The sequence below is a fragment of the Sphaerodactylus townsendi genome, linkage group LG17 (genome assembly GCF_021028975.2).
Source record: "Sphaerodactylus townsendi isolate TG3544 linkage group LG17, MPM_Stown_v2.3, whole genome shotgun sequence".
NCBI lineage: Eukaryota > Metazoa > Chordata > Lepidosauria > Squamata > Sphaerodactylidae > Sphaerodactylus > Sphaerodactylus townsendi.
In genome coordinates, this window is record NC_059441.1 from 12,001,595 (window position 1) to 12,020,885 (window position 19,291).

The 19,291-nt window shown below is 48.1% G+C and overlaps 1 protein-coding gene across 3 annotated transcripts in view; it reads right to left on the reverse strand.

The window, feature by feature from the left end:
• HMG20A (high mobility group 20A) overlaps positions 1-19,291 on the reverse strand; it is a 63,466-nt gene that overhangs the window by 26,629 nt on the left and 17,546 nt on the right. Inside the window, exons 3-4 of one of the 3 annotated variants that reach the window (XM_048481809.1) lie at positions 12,777-12,931; positions 8,706-8,708 (exon numbers count right to left, since the gene is read on the reverse strand). The exons of the other annotated variants lie outside the window; for them this stretch is intronic. The gene's annotated coding sequence lies outside the window, so the exon portion shown is untranslated. The remainder of the gene's footprint in view (positions 1-8,705; positions 8,709-12,776; positions 12,932-19,291) is intronic. 3 annotated transcript variants of the gene reach the window in all.

A 19,291-nucleotide genomic window follows, 5' to 3' on the forward strand; every position in this document is an offset into this window, starting at 1 on the left:
ACGGGACTAGGTGGACGCTCGTGCAATTGGAAAGGAAAGCAGTTTCTTTCGCCAAGCCCCAGAGGTTGGTGGTTCAGACGGGGAAGTCAAACTGACAGGCTGGCCCAAGTCACATCCTTCCTTCCTGTGTCCCTTTGTCACAACGATACAAATCTCGAACTGCGCTGCAGAAAGGAAACAACACCCTCGCTCAGCCGCTTTGGCACAACGGGAAGCTGCAGGTGTGGACGGCGGTTGAAAAACTGATAGGAAAAGCTGGGACAACTACGAAGAGGGCCTTAAAAGACGGCATGAACCGGAGGCGTGCTTGCTGGGGGTTTTTTTCCCACCCGAAGTTATTATCCCGTCCCCCAGGCTGACAGTATTACAGCACATGAAGAATTCATATTAATTGATCTAATGTAGCATCTGAATTCACCAGCGTCTCAGTAAATATTACAGTCCTTGAAGGGAGAAATCCATGCTGCGCGTTTGTTTATCACGGCGTTATCGTGTTTTCACTCTTAGATAGGATTAAAAAAGAGGAGAGTTTGGCTTTGTACACTTGCTTTTCTCTCCTCAAAGCATCGTAACTGTACCCCCGTATTAGCAACCCCATTATGTAACTTTTAAAATGTACCCCGCCCTCAATGGTCTGGGGTTACGCGAATCCCAGGTTGGGAAGCACAGGTTTAAAACATCTGGACTATTTGCACAGAGGTTTCCACCCTGCCGCTTGGACAGGGTGACAGGCCCTGCGCCCCCAAGAAGAAGAAGAAGAAGAAGACGAAGAAGAAGACGAAGACGAAGAAGAAGAAGAGGAGGAGGAGTTTGGATTTATATTCCCCCTTTCTCTCCTGTAGGAGACTCAAAGGGGCTTACAATCTCCTTGCCCTTCCCCCCTCACAACAAACACCCTGTGAGGTGGGTGGGGCTGAGAGAGCTCCGAGAAGCTGTGACTAGCCCAAGGGCACCCAGCTGGCGTGTGTGGGAGTGTACAGGCTAACCTGAATTCCCCAGATAAGCCTCCACAGCTCAGGCGGCAGAGCTGGGAATCAAACCCAGTACCTCCAGATTACATACACGAGCTCTTAACCTCCGACACCACTGCTGCTCCTTTTTGAAGCCCCACAACCGCAAACGACCTTGCTACAGGCTTAAAAAAGGAATAAGCTCAGAAGTGTATGTTGAATTCCCAGTCCTCCAAATAACACGTTCGACCTGCAAAAAGCTTTCACAAAGCGTCTCCGTTGGGAAGAAGCTCCAGGGTGACCGCCGGTTGACAGAAACAGTTCGGCAGGAAATGAAAACGGCACCCTGAAAGTCCCGCTTTCCTTGGCCCAAATGCCGCTGACCACAGCGCCACGCCGTTGCTTCCTCCCACACGCTTCTAGCTCTCAGATCCTAAAGCGAGGTAGCCACGCAGATCAAGAGGCTTGCTGCTTGGGAGCAGCAGTGGCGTAGTGGTTAAGAGCAGGTGCATTCTAATCTGAAGGAACTGGGTTTCATTCTCCACTCTGCCACTTGAGCTGTGGAGGCTTATCTGGGGAACCAGATTAGCTTGTGCACTCCAGCACATGCCGGCTAGGTGACCTTGCGCTAGGCACAGTTCTTCGGAGCTCTCTCAAGCCCCACCCACCTCACAGGGTGTTTGTTGTGGGAGGGGGGAAGGGAAAGGAGTTTGTAAGTCCCTTTGAGACTCTTTACAGGAGAGAAAGGGGGGATATAAATCCAAACTCTTCTCTTCTTTTTAGGACCAATGAAGTCACTGTTACAATGTCTTCCACTTTTACTGGAGAAAACCTCGAAGTAGCTGCTCCGTGTGGCTTCCTTGCTCACCAGATGGGTAAGGAACAGGTTAAAACTTAAAAAAACTTATTTATTTTTATTTGTTCCGTTTATACCCCGCCCTGCCCCAAAGTCCCCGGGCGGTTTACATGACGGGCTTAAAGGCCCTGTTAAAACATAAAACATCAAAACTGGGCGCACGACAGAGCTGCGGCAGAAACTAGGAACACAAACGTGAAGAAGAAAAAAATCCGCTTGCTTCTACTGCCCAGGCCAACTATTTTGGCAGCGTGGACCGAGTTCCAAACACGCAGATATAAACAACCAAAGTTTGACAGGCCAGACTTTACAGTCAGGCTGATACCTGTAGAGCAGAACTGTGCCAAAACAAATATGCGTTTTTTTCGGTGCGCAAAGGCAGACCCAGGGTTTCAATGTCTCCACTGCTACACGAAAAATATGAGTTGGGGGTGCATTCAGAGCCGGTTCCAGGTCTTCGTGGGCCTTTGGCAGACAGCAGTCAGCCCCCCCCCCCCACCTCATTCCCAATCACACCAATCTGAAGAAGAATTTGGATTTATATCCCGCCTTCCTCTCCTGTAAGGAGACTCAAAGTAGCTCCTTTGCTGGGTTTTGCTCGGGTCTTGCAAGCTCCTTTCCCCCCCCCCCCACAACAAACACCCTGAGAGTGCCAAAGAACTGTGACTAGCCCAAAGTCACCCTGCTGGCATATATTGGAGCGCACCAGCTAATCTGGTTCACCAGATAAGCCTCCACAGCTCAAGCGGCAGAGCGGGGAATCAAACCCGGTTCCTCCAGATTTGATACACATGCTTATACAGCATGGTGTAGTGGTTAAGAGCAGGTGCATTCTAATCTGGAGGAACCGGGTTTGATTCCCCACTCTGCCATCTGAGCTGTGGAGGCTTATCTGGTGAACCAGATTAGCTTGTGCACTCCAACACATGCCAGCTGGGTGACCTTGGGCTAGTCACAGTTCTTCAGAGCTCTCTCAGCCCCACCCACCTCACAGGGTGTTTGTTGTGGGTGGGGAGGGGGGGAAGGGAAAGGAGATTGTAACCCCCTTTGAGTCTCCTTGCAAGAGAGAAAGGGGGAGATATAAATACAAAACTCTTCTTCTTGTTTTGAACAAGCCGCAGAAAAGCTCTGCCCGGCTCTAATCAACATTCAGGAAAGTCACCTGAAGGAAAGCTCTCCTTCTGTCTTTCCCTTGATCAAAACCTCCGCCGCCTGTTTTGATCTGCTTTCAAAGGAGGCAGAATGGGGCTGCCACATCAAAATATGCCCAGGTGATTCGGCTGGGCTGGGCGCCACGAGCCTTCCGCACCGTTCAAAACAAGCAACTCCAAAGCATTTCCGGTGACCCACTTTCGCAAACTTGTCGGCGCCGTTCTCACCCAACGTGCAGATTTTTTCCCCTCACTCCCCCCCCCCCCGGCCTCCCACTCGCGATCCCCGCTCAGGAACACGGAGGTGGGGCGGAACATTTGCGCAGATTCACGCGGAGTTGTCGGAGTACGAGCGACTGCAGTTGCGTTGCGCCCGCCCCCGTTGCGAGACACACGACAAAATGCTTCATTCAGAAAGGTTTCTGGTGACTAACGTGCTAAGTTTGAAAACGACCAACTCTTGGACGATTCAGAGAGAGGCGGGCGGGGGGGGGGGATGGGACACACATCAGGGAGCTAAAAATGCTATTCCCCCCACTGCTTCCATTTCTCATCGTTTAAAAAAAAAAGACTTGAGCAGAAAAAAGGCATGAATATTTATGATTTTTTTTCTCCTGCTTGAGACTATTTTAAATTAAGGATATAGTAAAAGAAGATCACCAGTGGCTTGCTGGGTGCGAACGCATGAAAGAGACGTCAAGTCACACAACCGGCCCACACCAAACCTGCACGGGGCTTTCAAGGAAAGAGGGGAGCACAGGTGATTTGCCATCTACTTCCTCTGCCCCTCATAGCCATGTTTAGATATTTGAAGAGATGTCGTGTTGGCGAGGGAGCAAGCTTGTTTTCTGCTGCCCCGGAGACTAGGACCAGGAGTCATGAATTCAAGGTGCAGGAACAGAGATCCCACCTAAACATCAGGAAGAACTTCCTGACTGTCAGGGCTGTTTGACAGTGGAATTCACTGCCTCGGAGAGTGGTGGAGTTTCCTTCTTTGGAGGTTTTTAAAGAGAGGCTGGATAAGCATACGGCGGGAGTGCTTTGATTGCGTGTTCCTGCACTGCAGGGGGTTGGACTTGATAGCCCTTGGGGTCTCTTCCAACTCTATGGTTCTATGAGCAACCCAGTTCTTCCTTGGTGGCCTCCCATCCAAGTATCTGGGAAACCTTGCTGAGGTTCCAAGCTCTGGTAAGCTTAGGCCAGGCTGCCGGTTAATACACAGCACATGCAACTAACTGGGGTCCTCTGTGGTGTTTCCCTTGTGGATGCTCATGCTGAACCAGTTGCCTGCTCTTGAGCATCAAGGGCAATGCTGTCCACTTAGAAGAAGAGTTTGGATTTGTACCCCACTTTTCTCTCCTGTAAGGAGACTCAAGGTGGCCTACAAGCTCCTTTCCCTTCCTCTCCCCACAACAGACACCTTGTGAGGCAGGTGGGGCTGAGAGAGTTCTGAGAGAACTGTGACTGGGCCAAGGTCACTCAGCAGGAACGTAGGAGTGCGGAAACACATCTGGTTCACCAGACAAGAGTCTGCCACTCAGGCGGAGGAGTGGGGAATCAAACCCGGTTCTCCAGATTAAAATCCACTTGCTCTTAACCACTACGCCACGCTGGGTCTCACGTAGCCACTGAGACTAGCAGAAGCATTCCATAGTCTCAGGTGGAAGGCAGTCACATCACCGACTACCTCTCCCTTTGGCTGACGATGCCGGGGATTTTTGTATGTTTGTTTTTAATTTTTTTATTGTATCATTTGAATATTCCATTTTATATCAATACTTTTCTTTATTCGTTTTCAAACAATACATTTCCCCCTTTTTCCCCTCCCCCCTGTATTTTCTTCATGGTTTTATCAAACAAACAGCAGTAAGTTCATTCTTTGTAATCTCTTCTCCCAGATTTCCTCATGGACTCCAGCTTCTTTCACCCAGTCCACATATATTGTCCATATCTTCAAGATTTCGCTCTGTTTATCTTACCACAGTTGATTCTTTGTTATTATTTCGAAAATGTCCAGTGTCACTTGTTCCCAGATATATTCCAACCATTTCTGGATTGTCCATTTGTTCTTTTCTTTCCAGCCTAAAGCTATTGTTGCATGTGCTGCTTTGACTATTGTTGCATGTGCTGCTTTGAGATGCCAGAGATTGAAACTGGGACCTTCTTCTTGGGAAGAGGCTGGACCAGGGGTCTGCAACCTGTGGCTCTCCAGATGTTCATGGCCGGGGCTGATGGGAATTGTAGTCCATGAACATCTGGAGAGCCGCAGGTTGCAGACCCCTGCGCTGGACCATTCGGCCACGGCCCCTTCTGGAATCTTGAACGTGACCTCCGGTTGCTGTGACCTTCCAGAAACAGAACAAGGCTGTGCACTTTCGGAACTGTACTGAGAGCTAAGTCATTTTTTAAAAAAGCCTTTTAAGTCTTCATTTTCTGACTGCATTACAGAAAAGGAGCCAATTAGATCCTTTCAAAAACCGGCCTAAATAATTCAGAGTATGTATTTTAAAAGCGGTATTTCAGGAACACCGAAGACCTTCGACATGCCTCGTTTGGATTCAGAACGCGTTTGCAGCCAGCGAACGGTTTAAACCCTACAGCAAGACGGTAGCGGACATCATATCTCAATCAGGGCCGAGTTTCTCCAGCTCACCAGCATTCACTGGGCCTCATTCGAGGTCGCCTTCCAATTATTTGCGGTTCTATGGGAGGAATAGGGAGATTCTAGCACTTTAAATTTAGACACACCTATTTCAGAGTGGTGTCGTGGTGAAGAGCAGGTGCGCTCTAATCTGGAGAGCCGGGCTGGATTCCCCACTCTGCCACTTGAGCTATGGAGGCTTATCTGCGGAACCGGATCAGCTTGTGCACTCCAACAAATGCCAGCTGGGTGACCTTGGGCTAGTCATAGTTCTCTCAAAACTCTCTCAGCCCCACCAACCTGACAGGGTGTTTGTTGTGAAGGGGGAAGGGAAAGGAGTTTGTAAGCCCCTTTGAGTCTCCTACAGGAGAGAAAGGGGGGATATAAATCCAAACTCTTCTCTTTTTCTTAGGACCAATGAAGTCACTGTTGCAATGTCTTACACTTTTACTGGAGAAAACCTCGAAGTAGCTGCTCCATGTGGCTTTCTTGCTCACGGTTCTTCGAAGCTCTCTCAGTCCCACACTCCTCACAAGGTGTTTGTGGGGGGGGGGGGGGGGGAAAGGAGATTGTCAGCCCCTTTGAGTCTCCTTACAGGAGAGAAAGTGGGGATATAAATCCAAACTCCTCCTCCTTCTCCTCCTCTTCTTCTATAGTGGTTAAGATGTCGGACTAGGACCTGGAAAACCCAGGAGGGAAAGGGGAGATATAAATCCAAAAAAACTCAAAACTGTGGGTTTTCTTTGAAACCCATGCACACTGAGCTACTACAATAAACAGGCAGGCAAAAAATGCATCACAGAAACATTTATTGGGATCTGTTATAGAGCCTTCCCAACAGCAAGTCCCGTCGGTTCTTCCAACCCAGCTCTCCTGGATTATCTTACGGCTGACCCAGAAATGAGAAGGGCCAACCCTGGCGTCACCCAGCACCCCAAACATCAAGCTGAAACCAGGGCTAGGCTGGCTCCGGTTACCGTGGCTTTCGCGGAGGACGGGTTTGCCATCTTCCGAGAAACGGCAGCCCCCTCCAGAACCGGGTTTCCGAGTGAAGACACATGTTGATGCACGCAGCGCAAATTCTAGGTAGAGCACCCGCGGTGAAAGGGTGCGAGGATACAGTTTCTGAACTGGTGCCAGAATTGAACGCGAGAACAGAGCTTGCCAAAGTATTTTGGTTTTGTTTTGTGTTTTTTTGCCTTAGGCTGGGTTACAGAGACAATTACAGCCCCGTATGTTCAAAATCCGAACAAATGTGTCTGGAGAAAGGAGCGCTTCTCTCACTCCCCCACTGCCCAACTGGGAAGTGAGTCTTTCTAGTGAGTCACTTGCAAAACTGGAACAATCCGTGCTGGAACAGAAGAGACATGCATGGAAGCCCAGAACTCCTCTTTGGCAAAGCTCACAGAACCTTTGATAAGCGGGAGGAATTTCCTTCCTAGGCACGTTCTCTTCCTGAAACTTCTACTCCGTTGCCGGCGTTTCAGAGGCCTCTGGCCTGGGAACGGGAACAAAAATATGCTGGCCTCCGTTTACAAAAAATACATTAAGTTTATTTTTGTGAATGGCTCCCGAAAACACATAGCTTCTGGGGAATAAAAGCTGAAGCAATGCAGGAGAAACGGGGGGGGGGGGGACAGAATGAAAACAGGTCAATTTATTTCACCAACCCATCCCCCCAAACAGACTCGCAATCCTTGAGACAAAATACATATTACAGAAAAAAGCACACACAAAAGAATCCGACCAAACTAAACGCCACTGCAGCCATTCTCAACCAGGGTTCCGTGGTACCCTGGAGTGCCGTGATCATGTCCCAGGGGTACCGCAGCAACACTACCACCACCACCCCTCATTTTTGTGGTGTCTCCCACCGGCGCCAGCAAGGACATGGAGCTGGCCCATGGGGCAGGGCCTGCCACAAGGTCAGCAGCCACCCCCACCCCCAGTGCTTCCCTTCACCCTGGGAGGGGAAGGTGGGGTGTGTGGCAAGCAGGGGCAATGGGAAGGGAAGGTGGGGGTGGCGGCAGGGGTACCGTGAGATATGAAGAGTGAGGTCAAGGGTACCCTGACCTTGAAAAGGTTGGGAAACACTGTGCCACTGGTTGTTGTGGGCTTTCTCTCTGGGATACACCTCTGAAGATGCCACAGATGCAGGCGAAACGGTAGGAACAAGGTCAACCAGACCACGGCCACGCAGCCCAGAAAGCCCACCACAACCAGTTGAGTCCGGCTGTGAAAGCCTTCGACAATACAGACTAAATGCAGTTTGTTACATGAAAATGGCTGCTTTGCAATTGAGCTGATCCCCTGCAAAGCAGCGCTGTGTTTTCTGCCGCTGAAAGGGCCAAATAGCCCCGGACAATACAAAACTGGGAATGACTCATGAGTCAACAGCTTTATTGTTCTCTCTTTCTTTACAAACCTAATCGCAGCTGAATTTACCGCGCTGACGCCTGCATTCGGAGGTACGTCCGTTTCATTTTTCACGCCAGAGCCAGGATTCTTGTAGCCAGACGTTCTGGCCACTGTCCTCGGAGCGCAAACAATTCCGCTGCGCCTCTGGAATGGAAACAGCTGAATGACCGTGGGCAGGGGTCGCCGACCTTTTGGAGCCGGTGGATTTCCGACACGGTGTGGAGGACTCACGGCCACAAAATGGCTGCCGCAGCAGCTTTCCTCCAAGTCCGCCAGTCGCACGTTGAAGACGCTTGTGGCGTGCTGGAAACTGATGCCAAACCAGCGTTTTAAAAAAATCTGTTCAGTTAATCAAATATCCAACGATTGGTGAGAAGTCAGGCTGACCAAAAGCTGCCCTGGGCTTGTCCAGTTTCTAAAAACCCAGGAAACATATTGGCGGGAGCCAGGTTGGGGGCCCTGATTTAGTTGCACACAATAATCAAAGGCAGCAAACGAGCGTTAGCTGGGAATTAGTAGGGAAGAAGCCCAGATCAGTGAGTCATGCAGAGAAGCAGCGGACAGACTCCTTTGTGAGCAGGTGCCTTAAGGCATTTTTATTTCCTAGACTATGCACTTCATGAATTACAGACATCAGGATTTATAGATGTAGGATGTTCAACTGAATTTAAAAGGTCAGTTTCAAATACCAACTTCAAGAGCAGCTCAAACAACTTTCTGGTAAACACCCATCAAGCCCAAATGTAACAAACTACTCAAGGAATGCGAACATCCCATATTTCCAATGGCATTTGGCAATATTCCGTTCTGGTCGCCACATCTCAAAAAGGATATCGAAGAGATAGAAAAAGTGCAGAGAAGGGCAACGAGGGTGATTGAGGGATTAGAGCACCTTCCTTATGAGGAGAGGCTGCAGCGTTTGGGACTCTTTAGTTTGGAGAGGAGACGTCTGAGGGGGGATATGATTGAAGTCTATAAAATTATGCATGGGGTAGAAAATGTGGACAGAGAGAAATTTTTCTCTCTTTCTCACAATACTAGAACCAGGGGGCATCCATTGAAAATGCTGGGGGGAACAATTAGGACTAATAAAAGGAAACTCTTCTTCACGCAACGTGTGATTGGTGTTTGGAATATCCTGCCACAGGAGGCGGTGATGGCCACTAACCTGGATAGCTTTAAAAAGGGCTTGGACAGATTTATGGAGGTGAAGTCGATCTATGGCTACCAGTCTTGATCCTCCTTGATCTGAGATTGCAAATGCCTTAGCAGACCAGGTGCTCGGGAGCAGCAGCAGCAGCAGCAGCAGAAGGCCATTGCTTTCATCTCCTGCATGTGAGCTCCCAAAGGCAACTGGTGGGCCACTGCGAGTAGCAGAGTGCTGGACTAGATGGACTCTGGTCTGATCCAGCAGGCTCGTTCTTATGTTCTTAATATTATCGTTTCATGATCTGGACAGTTCAGGCCCGATCATTTTGAACATCTTTCGGCTTTGCATGGGGGGTCGTTTCTACACTGAGTCGCAAACTTGTCAGTACTTTGACTTTGTTTGAAAAGTCTTTGACTTTGTTTGAAAAGAAAAAAGTTTGTCCTGCTCCCCGCCCCTTCCAAACATGGCAGCAAACCCGCTTGTTGGAAGCAGTACAAGGCACACAGGGATTGCTCAAGAGCCCTCCAGCGAGCCGTTTCAAGGGAGCCGAGAGTCAGAACGCTTCAGATCCACTTAATCCCGGGGAAAGGAATGCAGGGCTTGGAGATAACCAGAGTTTATATCAAGCCCCGACAACGCTATTAATATTCAGGCTCCAGAAGCGGTTGCCAAACATCTGCAGGGATCTTTCCCGACCATCGAAAGACACGCCGCACGCCGGGGCTCCCGCCGTCATCGACATCACGGCGGTTTTTGGCATGAGGGTGCGTGGGGAGGCGAACAGTCCCTACGTGAACCCCTCTGGGCCGGAGGCAGAAGCACTTTTAGGCCAGAGAGGCCCTAGTGAGGAAGGCGGATTAGATGGAGGAGGAGGAGGAGGAGGAGGAGGAGGAGGAGGAGTTTGGATTTATATCCCCCCTTTCTCTCCTGCAGGAGACTCAAAGGGGCTTACAATCTCCTTGCCCTTCCCCCCTCACAACAAACACCCTGTGAGGTAGGTGGGGCTGAGAGAGCTCTGAGAAGCTGTGACTTGCCCAAGGTCACCCAGCGGGTGTGTGGGAGTGCACAGGCTAATCTGAATTCCCCAGATAAACCTCCACAGCTCAGGTGGCAGAGTGGGGAATCAAACCCGGTTCCTCCAGATTAGATACACGAGCTCTTAACTTCCTACGCCACTGCTGCTGGAAGACAATTAGCACCTTGAATAATCAATTCTAGGGCAGGATGCAAGACAGCCAACAGTGCTGCAGGTAGCTTACGCAAACGAGCAAGCCATGAAGACATCAGATCGAGTTGCCAATCCCCAGGTGGGGCATGAGGATCTCAAAGCGCACAGACAGATAAATACTATGTTCTCCAACAGCCTATGAATCCATAATTCCCATCGGCCCTTGCCAGTATAGCCAATGCTCATGTTGGGAGGGACTGATGGGAATTGTAGTTCGTGAACATCTGGAGGGCCGGGAGTTGTGTTAAAGGCCATCGAGTCGATTCCGGCCTATGGCCACCCTATAAATGACGCCCTCCAAAACATCCTTGCTGGGTTTTGCTCGGGTCTTGCAAACGGAAGGCCAGGGCTTCCTTTATTCAGTCAATCCATCTCACGTGGGGTTTCCTCTTTTCCTGCTGCCTTCGACTTTTCCTAGCATTATTTTCTTTTCTAGTAAGCCTTGTCTTCTCAAAAGACAAAGAAGAAGATGATTTTGGATTTATACCCCACCATTCTCTCCTGCAAGGAGACTCAAGGTGGCTTACAAGTTCCTTTCCCTTCCTCTCCCCTCAACAGAAACCTGCGAGGTGGGTGGGGCTGAGAGAGCTCCGAAGAACCGTGACTAGCCCAAGGGCACCTAGCAGGAATGTAGGAGTACAGAAACACATCTGTTTCACCAGATAAGCCTCTGCCACTCAGGTGGAGGAGTGGGGAATCAAACCCGGTTCTCCAGATTAGAATCTACCTGCTCTTAACCACTGCACCACGCTGGCAGGCAGAGTAGGGTTGGTGGATTTGGGGCTGCTGCAATGCATGAAGTCTGACCCAAGATTAAGTTTCCTAGAACGTCACCACGATGTGTATCTTGTTGCTTCGGCGCCCCTCTCTAACCTTCATTCTGGGCTAAACACAAGATTACAAACCCTTCTCTTGTTGCCCGATTTCCCAATTCTAGATGAAATGAACCTGACCAGACACAGCAACATGGAAGAAACCACGAAGCAGAACAATACACCGTTCCGGCGCCTGGATTAGGGAGCCTTTATCTGCTGACGAATTTCTCCTCTAGGTCAGCGTTCCCCCACCACTGGAAACAAAGCCCAGCTCTCTTTTCGACTGCAGACACAACATGGAGCTCTCAAAACAAGAGACATTCAGATGGGGGGCGGCGGCGGGGGGGGGGGGGGGGAAGCTTAAACAAAAAGAGGTAAATAACTTTTATATTATCATTGACAGAAGAATGGCCTTCATTTCCTAGCTTGCAACCCTTTTTCTGACTTGGAAAAACAGCTATCTGGTTCGCTAGAGACAAAATACGTCTGAGATAGTTTGGCAAAGCGAATCGAGATCATTTCGGAGCCGATCTGAGCCACTGAAGTGGTCACGTTGAACTCCAAAATGACTCCGCTCTGATTAAAACGAATACATTTCTATCCACATAGTGAACAATGGTTTCGTAAGACAAATATTTTGATGACGATGTTTGTTTAGAACAACTGTTTCTTTAAAGTGGATCATCTCCTCTAGAGATGCAGAGTAATAACTTTTTTTTTTTTTGCAGTGAGAAATGGGAGCGTTCAAAACAAGACAGGAGGAAAGGAAAAGAAAGTTTTCATTGGCAATCTGCGGCCGTTTCCCACAGATCTTCCCCAAGGCTGTTATACTCAAGGGCGGCCCTGTGTCCCTATCTTACAGTTTCATGACATTTGTTATCACTTTTTTAGGGGGGGACGCTGTGAGAAAAGGCACACTTCCAATCTTGTGACCTCTCCCTGGTTCGCAGGGAGTCTGATTTCTGCTGCGAGCGTAAGCGTTGAGAATACGGAACCTGGCTGGATCAGAAAAGACTGAATTGTTTGAATCCATGACTCACCAAAGTGCTACGACAGTGGTGGCAAACCTATGGCACGGGTGCCAGAGGTGGCACTCAGAGCCCTCTCTGTGGACACGCACAAACAGAGTGCCCCCCCCACACACACACATCTAGGCTGGCCTGGGCTGCTGGGCTCGATTATTAGCATTAAACCTAAGACCTAGTTTTGGGGAAGCAGTATAGGTGACCCTGTTAAGCGCTGTTAAACCCCACTGATTTTCATGCGAAGAACTAAAGCACGATCCTTTACCTGGGAGGAAGCTTGGTTGCTGGCAATGGGTCTTGCTTCTGAGTAAACCCTCCTAGGGTCATGATTCACCCATTGGAAGAGTTGCATGGATGCTTTAAAGCAAAGCCACCGACTACCACCAAGCTCACTCCTGAGTAACACATGCCTCTGAGCCAACTGTTTTTTCTAAACTAAAACTTCAGTATTCAGGTTAAATTGCTATGTTGGCACTTTGCAATAAATAAGTGGGTTTTGGGTTGCAATTTGGGCGCTCGGTCTCGAAAAGGTTCGCCATCACTGTGCTACGACATTACTTTCGTTCACCCCACAACCTCTCAACCGCCCCGCCAGCAGGGGGAGCACTGGCTCTTCAGCCGCACAGCTGTTCCCGGACCCAGCACCGAATCTCGACACTGAGTCAGGAGTAACTGATGGAACACCAACCCGGCAAACCTGATGTGGATTTAACAAGAAGTAGGTTTTAACACACATGTCTCTCTTTCGTGGGCAGAAACACAATATCTTTTGGAACCCGCAAACTGCTGACCTCTGACCATTACAGAATTCTTCTTGAGGTTGGAAGGGGTGGGGGAAGAAGGGACAGACAAAATGATACAGGGGGCAGCTGGCAGACGATAAGGCAAGAAACTTTGTGTGGGCTGAGGCTGGCTTCTAACCAGCCCAGAAGACCACCGGTTGCTTCTTGCGATGCTGGGAGAGAAAACGAAGGCCCAGCCTCCCTTTGAGAACAAAACCCCCCCTGCAGTCGCCAACACGGTGACACAATTTTCCCCCTCTCGTTTGTCACACCCTGTTTAAAAAAGCAGAGCTACTGCTCTACTATCGACAAACTTCATTCACTTACAACAACAACAATGCATCAACCCATTACAGATCTGTGGAGCCCAGACCCCAAAATGGTGAAGATTTTCATTAGTAGGAGCGCAAGGGAATGTTTGGACCTTGGCTAAACTGATGATGAAGAGGAGTTTGGATTTATATCCCCCCTTTCTCTCCTGTAAGGAGACGCAAGATGGCTGACAAGTTCCTTTCCCTTCCACTCCCCACCACCACAGACACCTTGTGAGGTAGGAGGGGCTGAGAGAGCTCCGAAGAACTGTGACTAGCCCAAGGAGCGCGGAAACACAACCGGTTCACCAGATAAGCCTCTGCCACTCAGGTGGAGGAGTAGGGAATCAAACCCGATTCTCCAGATTAGAATCCACTGGCTCTTAACCACTACCCCACGCTAGCTCTCAATACCATGTCATCAGGCATTTATGAGAACTAGGCTTCTCTGACTTTAGGAGCAAAAACTCAATTGTAACTAGTCTCCATTTGGACCCAAACGTAAAAACTACATGTCAGCATAATGTGCGCAGGAAGAGAGACGCCGAGACGAAACCTCTGTGATATGCTTTCCCAACAGTTTCCATTCAAACACACTAAAAAGGCCCATTAAGCACGGCGCAGCTGCTTCTGCCGCTAAAAAAAAAACGTTTTTAAAAATTACACTGTCTCTGCATCATGATAAGAGTTTGAAAGCTCTGTCAAGATTGTCAATCCAAAGCGGAAATCTGTGGCAATCAAGACAGATGATAAAATACCTGAATGCCAAACAGTAAAGCATGACCTAAAATGGCTGAAGAGGGTTTTTGCACATTGGGGAAAAAAATTAAACACACGATAATGTATTCACGGCACAGTAAACTGCCACTGTTTGGCTCTGTCTGGATTGTAATTAGAATCAACAAGTGTAAAATAGATACGCCGGGAGATGGGAAGGATTGCTCGCCAAGGGCAGCTGGAAGTCTCCGAGCGAGAATATCAGTCCCGTTTACACGTCTGAATGAGAAATGTATTTGGCCTGGCTGGAGTTACAGAGACATTTGATCCATCGCTGCTTTTCGTATTCTTGTTGGGATGCATCCATTTCCCCCCTTCTTTCCAGAAGGCCAAAGAGACCACCTCATGCCAGTATCGTTTTAAATCTTAAATTTTAAATCGTTTTAAATTTAAAGAGGCCAACAAAAGCAAAAATGTCGTGGTAATGGGCGATTTTAACTATCCCCATATAAACTGGAAAAATGCATGTTCAGGTCATAGTAAGGAGAGAACATTCCTGGATATGCTAAATGACTGTGGCTTAGAGCAGATGGTTGTAGAACCAACCAGGGGAGATGTGATCCTAGATCTAATTCTATGTGGGACCCAGGACCTGGTGCGGGAAGTCAGTGTTGTTGAGCCGATAGGGAACAGCGACCACAATGCTGTCAGATTCAGTATCTCTGCATGCGAACAAGTGACAACTACTAATGTAGTTACATTTGCCTTCAGAAAGGGAAATTTCTCAAAGATGAGGGGGATAGTGCGCAGGAAGCTGAAAGGGAAAATCAAGAGAGTCAAAAATGTCCAAGATGCTTGGAGGTTATTTAAAAACACAGTCACAAAGCTCAGCTGGAATGTGTTCCGCGAGGTTAGGAAAGGCAGCGCTCAGTCCAAAAGAAAGCCACCATGGTTAACAAGGGATGCTGAGGAAATTATTAGGGAAAGAAAGATGTCTTTTAGAAAATGGAAGTCCAACTTAACTGATAAAGAATACCAGAGAGAACAATAAACAGTGGCAAAAAGAGAAGCAAGCTAGCTGTAAGGGAGGCAAAAAAGGATTATGGAGGAACACATGGCTAGAACATCAAAACCAGCAACAAACAGTTCTTCAAGTACATCAAAAGCAGGAAGCCAGCAAGGGAAGCGGTAGGCCCGTTAGCAGACAAAGGAACAAGCAGGGTGTACTAAAAGATGACAGGGAGATTGCAGAAAAGCTGAATGAATTCTTTGCATCTGTCTTCACCCAAGAGGAGGTGAGGAAAAATTCTGCACCTGGAACCAAGCTTCTTAGGAGGCTTAACTGAGGAACTAACAAAGATAGTGGTAGACAAGGAAGAAGTTCTGGCAGCCATTGATAAACTAAATGTCACTTCAAATCCTCTGGCTCCAGATTGCATCTCACTCCAAGAGTTCTTAAAGAGCTCAAGCATGAAACAATGACCTTCTCTACTTTAATATGCAACTTATCCTTGAAATCAGGCTCCATCCCTGAAGACTGGAAGATGGGCTAATGTCACACCAATCTTTAAGAAAGGATCTAGGGGGGACCTGGGAAATTATGCGCCAGTCAGTTTGACATCTGTTCCTGGTAAATTAGTAGAATCTGTCATTAAAGATAAAATTATAAAACATGTAGAAAAGCAAGACCTCAAGCTGAGAAAGAGTCAGCATGGCTTTTGCAAGAGGGGCAAAATCCTGTCTTACAAACTTACTAGAGTTCTTTGAGGGATGTAAACAGGCATGTGTGGATAAGGGGGGAACCAGTGGACATTGTCACCACTTGGATTTCCAAAAGGCTTTTGACAAAGTTCCTCACCAGAGACTCATTTGAGAAAAAAACTCAGCAATGAAGGAATAAGAGGGGAAGTCCTCCTATGGATTAAAAACTGGTGGAGAAACAGGAAGCAAAGAGTGGGTGTAAATGGGAAATTCTCACAATGGAGAGATGTAGGGAGTGGTGTCCCCCAAGGATCCGTATTGGGACCAGTGCTCTTTAACCTATTCATAAATGACCTGGAAGTAGGGGTGGAGTAGCATGGTGGCCAAGATTTGCAGATGATACCAAATTATGTAGGGTGGTGAGAACCACAAAGGGATTGCGAGGAGCTCCAAGCGGACCTTGATAAATTAGAGGTGAGTGGGCTAAGAAAACAGCAAATGCAGTTCAATGTAGCAAAATGCAAAGTGATGCACATAGGGGCAAAAAAAATCCAAACTTCACATAAGTACATGCTACAGGGGTCAGTGCTATCAGTCACAGACCAGGAAAGGGATTTGGGCGTCTTAGTTGGATAGTTCCATGGAATGTCAACTCAATGTATGGCAGCTGTGAAAAAAGGCAAACCTCTATGCTGGGGATAATTAGGAAAGGAACTTTCGAGAATAAAACTGCAAAGATTGTCATGCTCCTTATATAAAGCTGTGGTGCGACCCCGCACTTGGAGTACTATGAAATTCAGTTCTGGTCGCCACATCTCAAAAAAAAAGGATATGTGAAGAGATAGAAAAAGAAGTGCAAGAGAAGGGGCAACGAGGATGATTGAGGGACTGCAAGCACCTTCCTTATGAGGAAAGGCTGCAGCGTTTGGGACTCTTTTTTTTAGTTTGGAGAGGAGACGTCTGAGGGGGGATATGATTGAAGTCTATAAAATTATGCATGGGGTAGAAAATGTTGACAGAGAGAAATTTTTCTCTCTTTCTCACAATACCAGAACCAGGGGGCATTCATTGAAAATGCTGGGGGGAAGAATTAGAACTAATAAAAGGAAACACTTCTTCACGCAACGTGTGATTGGTGTTTGGAATATGCTGCCACAGGAGGTGGTGATGGCCACTAACCTGGATAGCTTTAAAAGGGGCTTGGACAGATTTATGGAGGAGAAGTCGATTTATGGCTACCAATCTTGATCCTCTTTGATCTGAGATTGCAAATGCCTTAACAGTCCAGGTGCTCGGGAGCAACAGCCACAGAAGGCCATTGCTTTCACATCCTACATGTGAACTCCCAAAGGCACCTGGTGGGCCACTGCGAGTAGCAGAGAGCTGGACTAGATGGACTCTGGTCTGATCCAGCTGGCTTGTTCTTATGTTCTTATGTTCTTATGTTCACACCTGCTCAGACTTTCCCACAGAAAGCTTGTAGGACAAGGCCTTAAGATCATGGCTGGAGCAGCAGTGGCGTAGGAGGTTAAGAGCTCGTGTATCTAATCTGGAGGAACCGGGTTTGATTCCCCGCTCTACCGCCTGAGCTGTGGAGGCTTATCTGGGGAATTCAGATTAGCCTGTACACTCCCACACACGCCAGCTGGGTGACCTTGGGCTAGTCACAGCTTCTCAGAGCTCACTCAGCCCCACCTACCTCACAGGGTGTTTGTTGTGAGGGGGGAAGGGCAAGGAGATTGTAAGCCCCTTTGAGTCTCCTGCAGGAGAGAAAGGGGGGATATAAATCCAAACTCTTCTTCTCTTTAGAAAAAATTCAGCATTATGAGATTGGACTGGACCTCCAGATGTTCATGAACTACAATTCCCACCAGTCCCTCCCAACATGAGCATTGACTATACCGGCTGATGGGAATTGTAGTTCATGAACATCTGGAGGGCCATGAGTTTGACACCTGTGGACTATAGGATGCCGCCTTCCCTCCTGCTGGAACTTTTAATGGATGTAAAAGACTTCAAGGCACCAACAGGAGATCTTCCCGCAGTTGATGAAGGCATTCGAAGAAGGGAAAGCCCAACAGGCACAGACTGGCTCCACCATAAATCCAGTCTTAGAATCACAGAATCATAAAGTTGGAAGAGATCACAAGGACCAGCAAGACCAACCCCCTGCAATGCAGGAATACACAATCAAAGCACTCTTGACAGATGGCCATCCAGCCTCTCTTTAAAAACCTCCAAAGAAAGAGACCCCCCCCCCCTTCCCGAACAGCCCTGACTGTCAGGAAGTTTTCTCAGAAGTTTAGGTGGAATCTCTTTCCCTTCACTTTGAACCCATGACTCCTGGTCCTAGTCTCTGGAGCAGCAGAAAACAAGCTTGCTCCCTCACCAACATGGCATCCCTTCAGATATGTCACCTGTTAACCTTCTCTTCACCAAACTAAACATCCCCAGCTCCTCCTCGTAGGGCATGGACTCCACACCTTTGACCGTTTTGGTTGCCCTCCTCTGGACCCGTTCCAGCTTGCCAATATCCTTCCTGAATTGCAGTGCCCAGAACTGTACATGTGCTAAGTGCTTGTGATTTCCTCCATTCTTTCGCTCTCCCCCATCATAAGACGTTCTATATTTGCATATCAGTACCCACAATGCTCTTCCAGCTCCCAGCAGGTGCATCTTAGACCTGGGGAGGAAGCGGAAACGTCCTCAGTTGTTTTCCATAAACTTTGAAATTTAAACATATCCTTACATCAGCACCCCCGACAATTGCTTTGCCAGAATAAGTGCTCAGAACAGAATTCAGGGAATTCTACACGCAGCGACCAGAGCTGTTACGTAAGCTCTGAGCAACATACACAGGCGCACAAACAGGGCGCTCAAAATCTGCACTGGAGGATGAAGTAGATAGGGAAAAAAATTTGGGTTCAGTGATCTGTTTCAGATGGAACCATCACCGAAGCCTTGTCAAAGTCAACAAGAGACAGGAATGCCAGCGGTTCTTTTGTTGTAAGCAAAGAGGGCTTTACGTCAAGAGGATACGGATCTCATCAACAGAGGCACCGCATTAAAAAACGGCACAAGGAGAAACAGTGCAGTAAAAAACGAGCAGGAAGCCCTTTGAGAACCGCTATTTATTCCGAGCCGGTGTTTCTGACCTCTGTTGAAAAAGAGGGGGGGGGGGGGGAACCCATCGCTTCCAACGACTGCTATTACTGAACATTTGCTAACAATGAAAGTAGCAAGCCATTATAATCTTATTCTTTTTCCAGGGCATGAGGCCTCCCAAAACAGAGCGCATCACTTTCAAGCTTGTAAAATGTCTGTACGTGTTTGTTTTTTAAAAATATTTTATTGATATTTTGGAATTATTACAGATTTATATTGTATATCTTATATTTCATCCTCCATATCCTTTCCCCCCTTTTCCCCCCTCCCCCCTCTTCTTTTCTTCTTTAGATGTGCACGAGCAGGTCCATTCTTTTCAATCTTCTTGTCCATTTTTCTTCTGTAATTCCAATTTCGTTTGACCAGTCTTTGAATTCCATC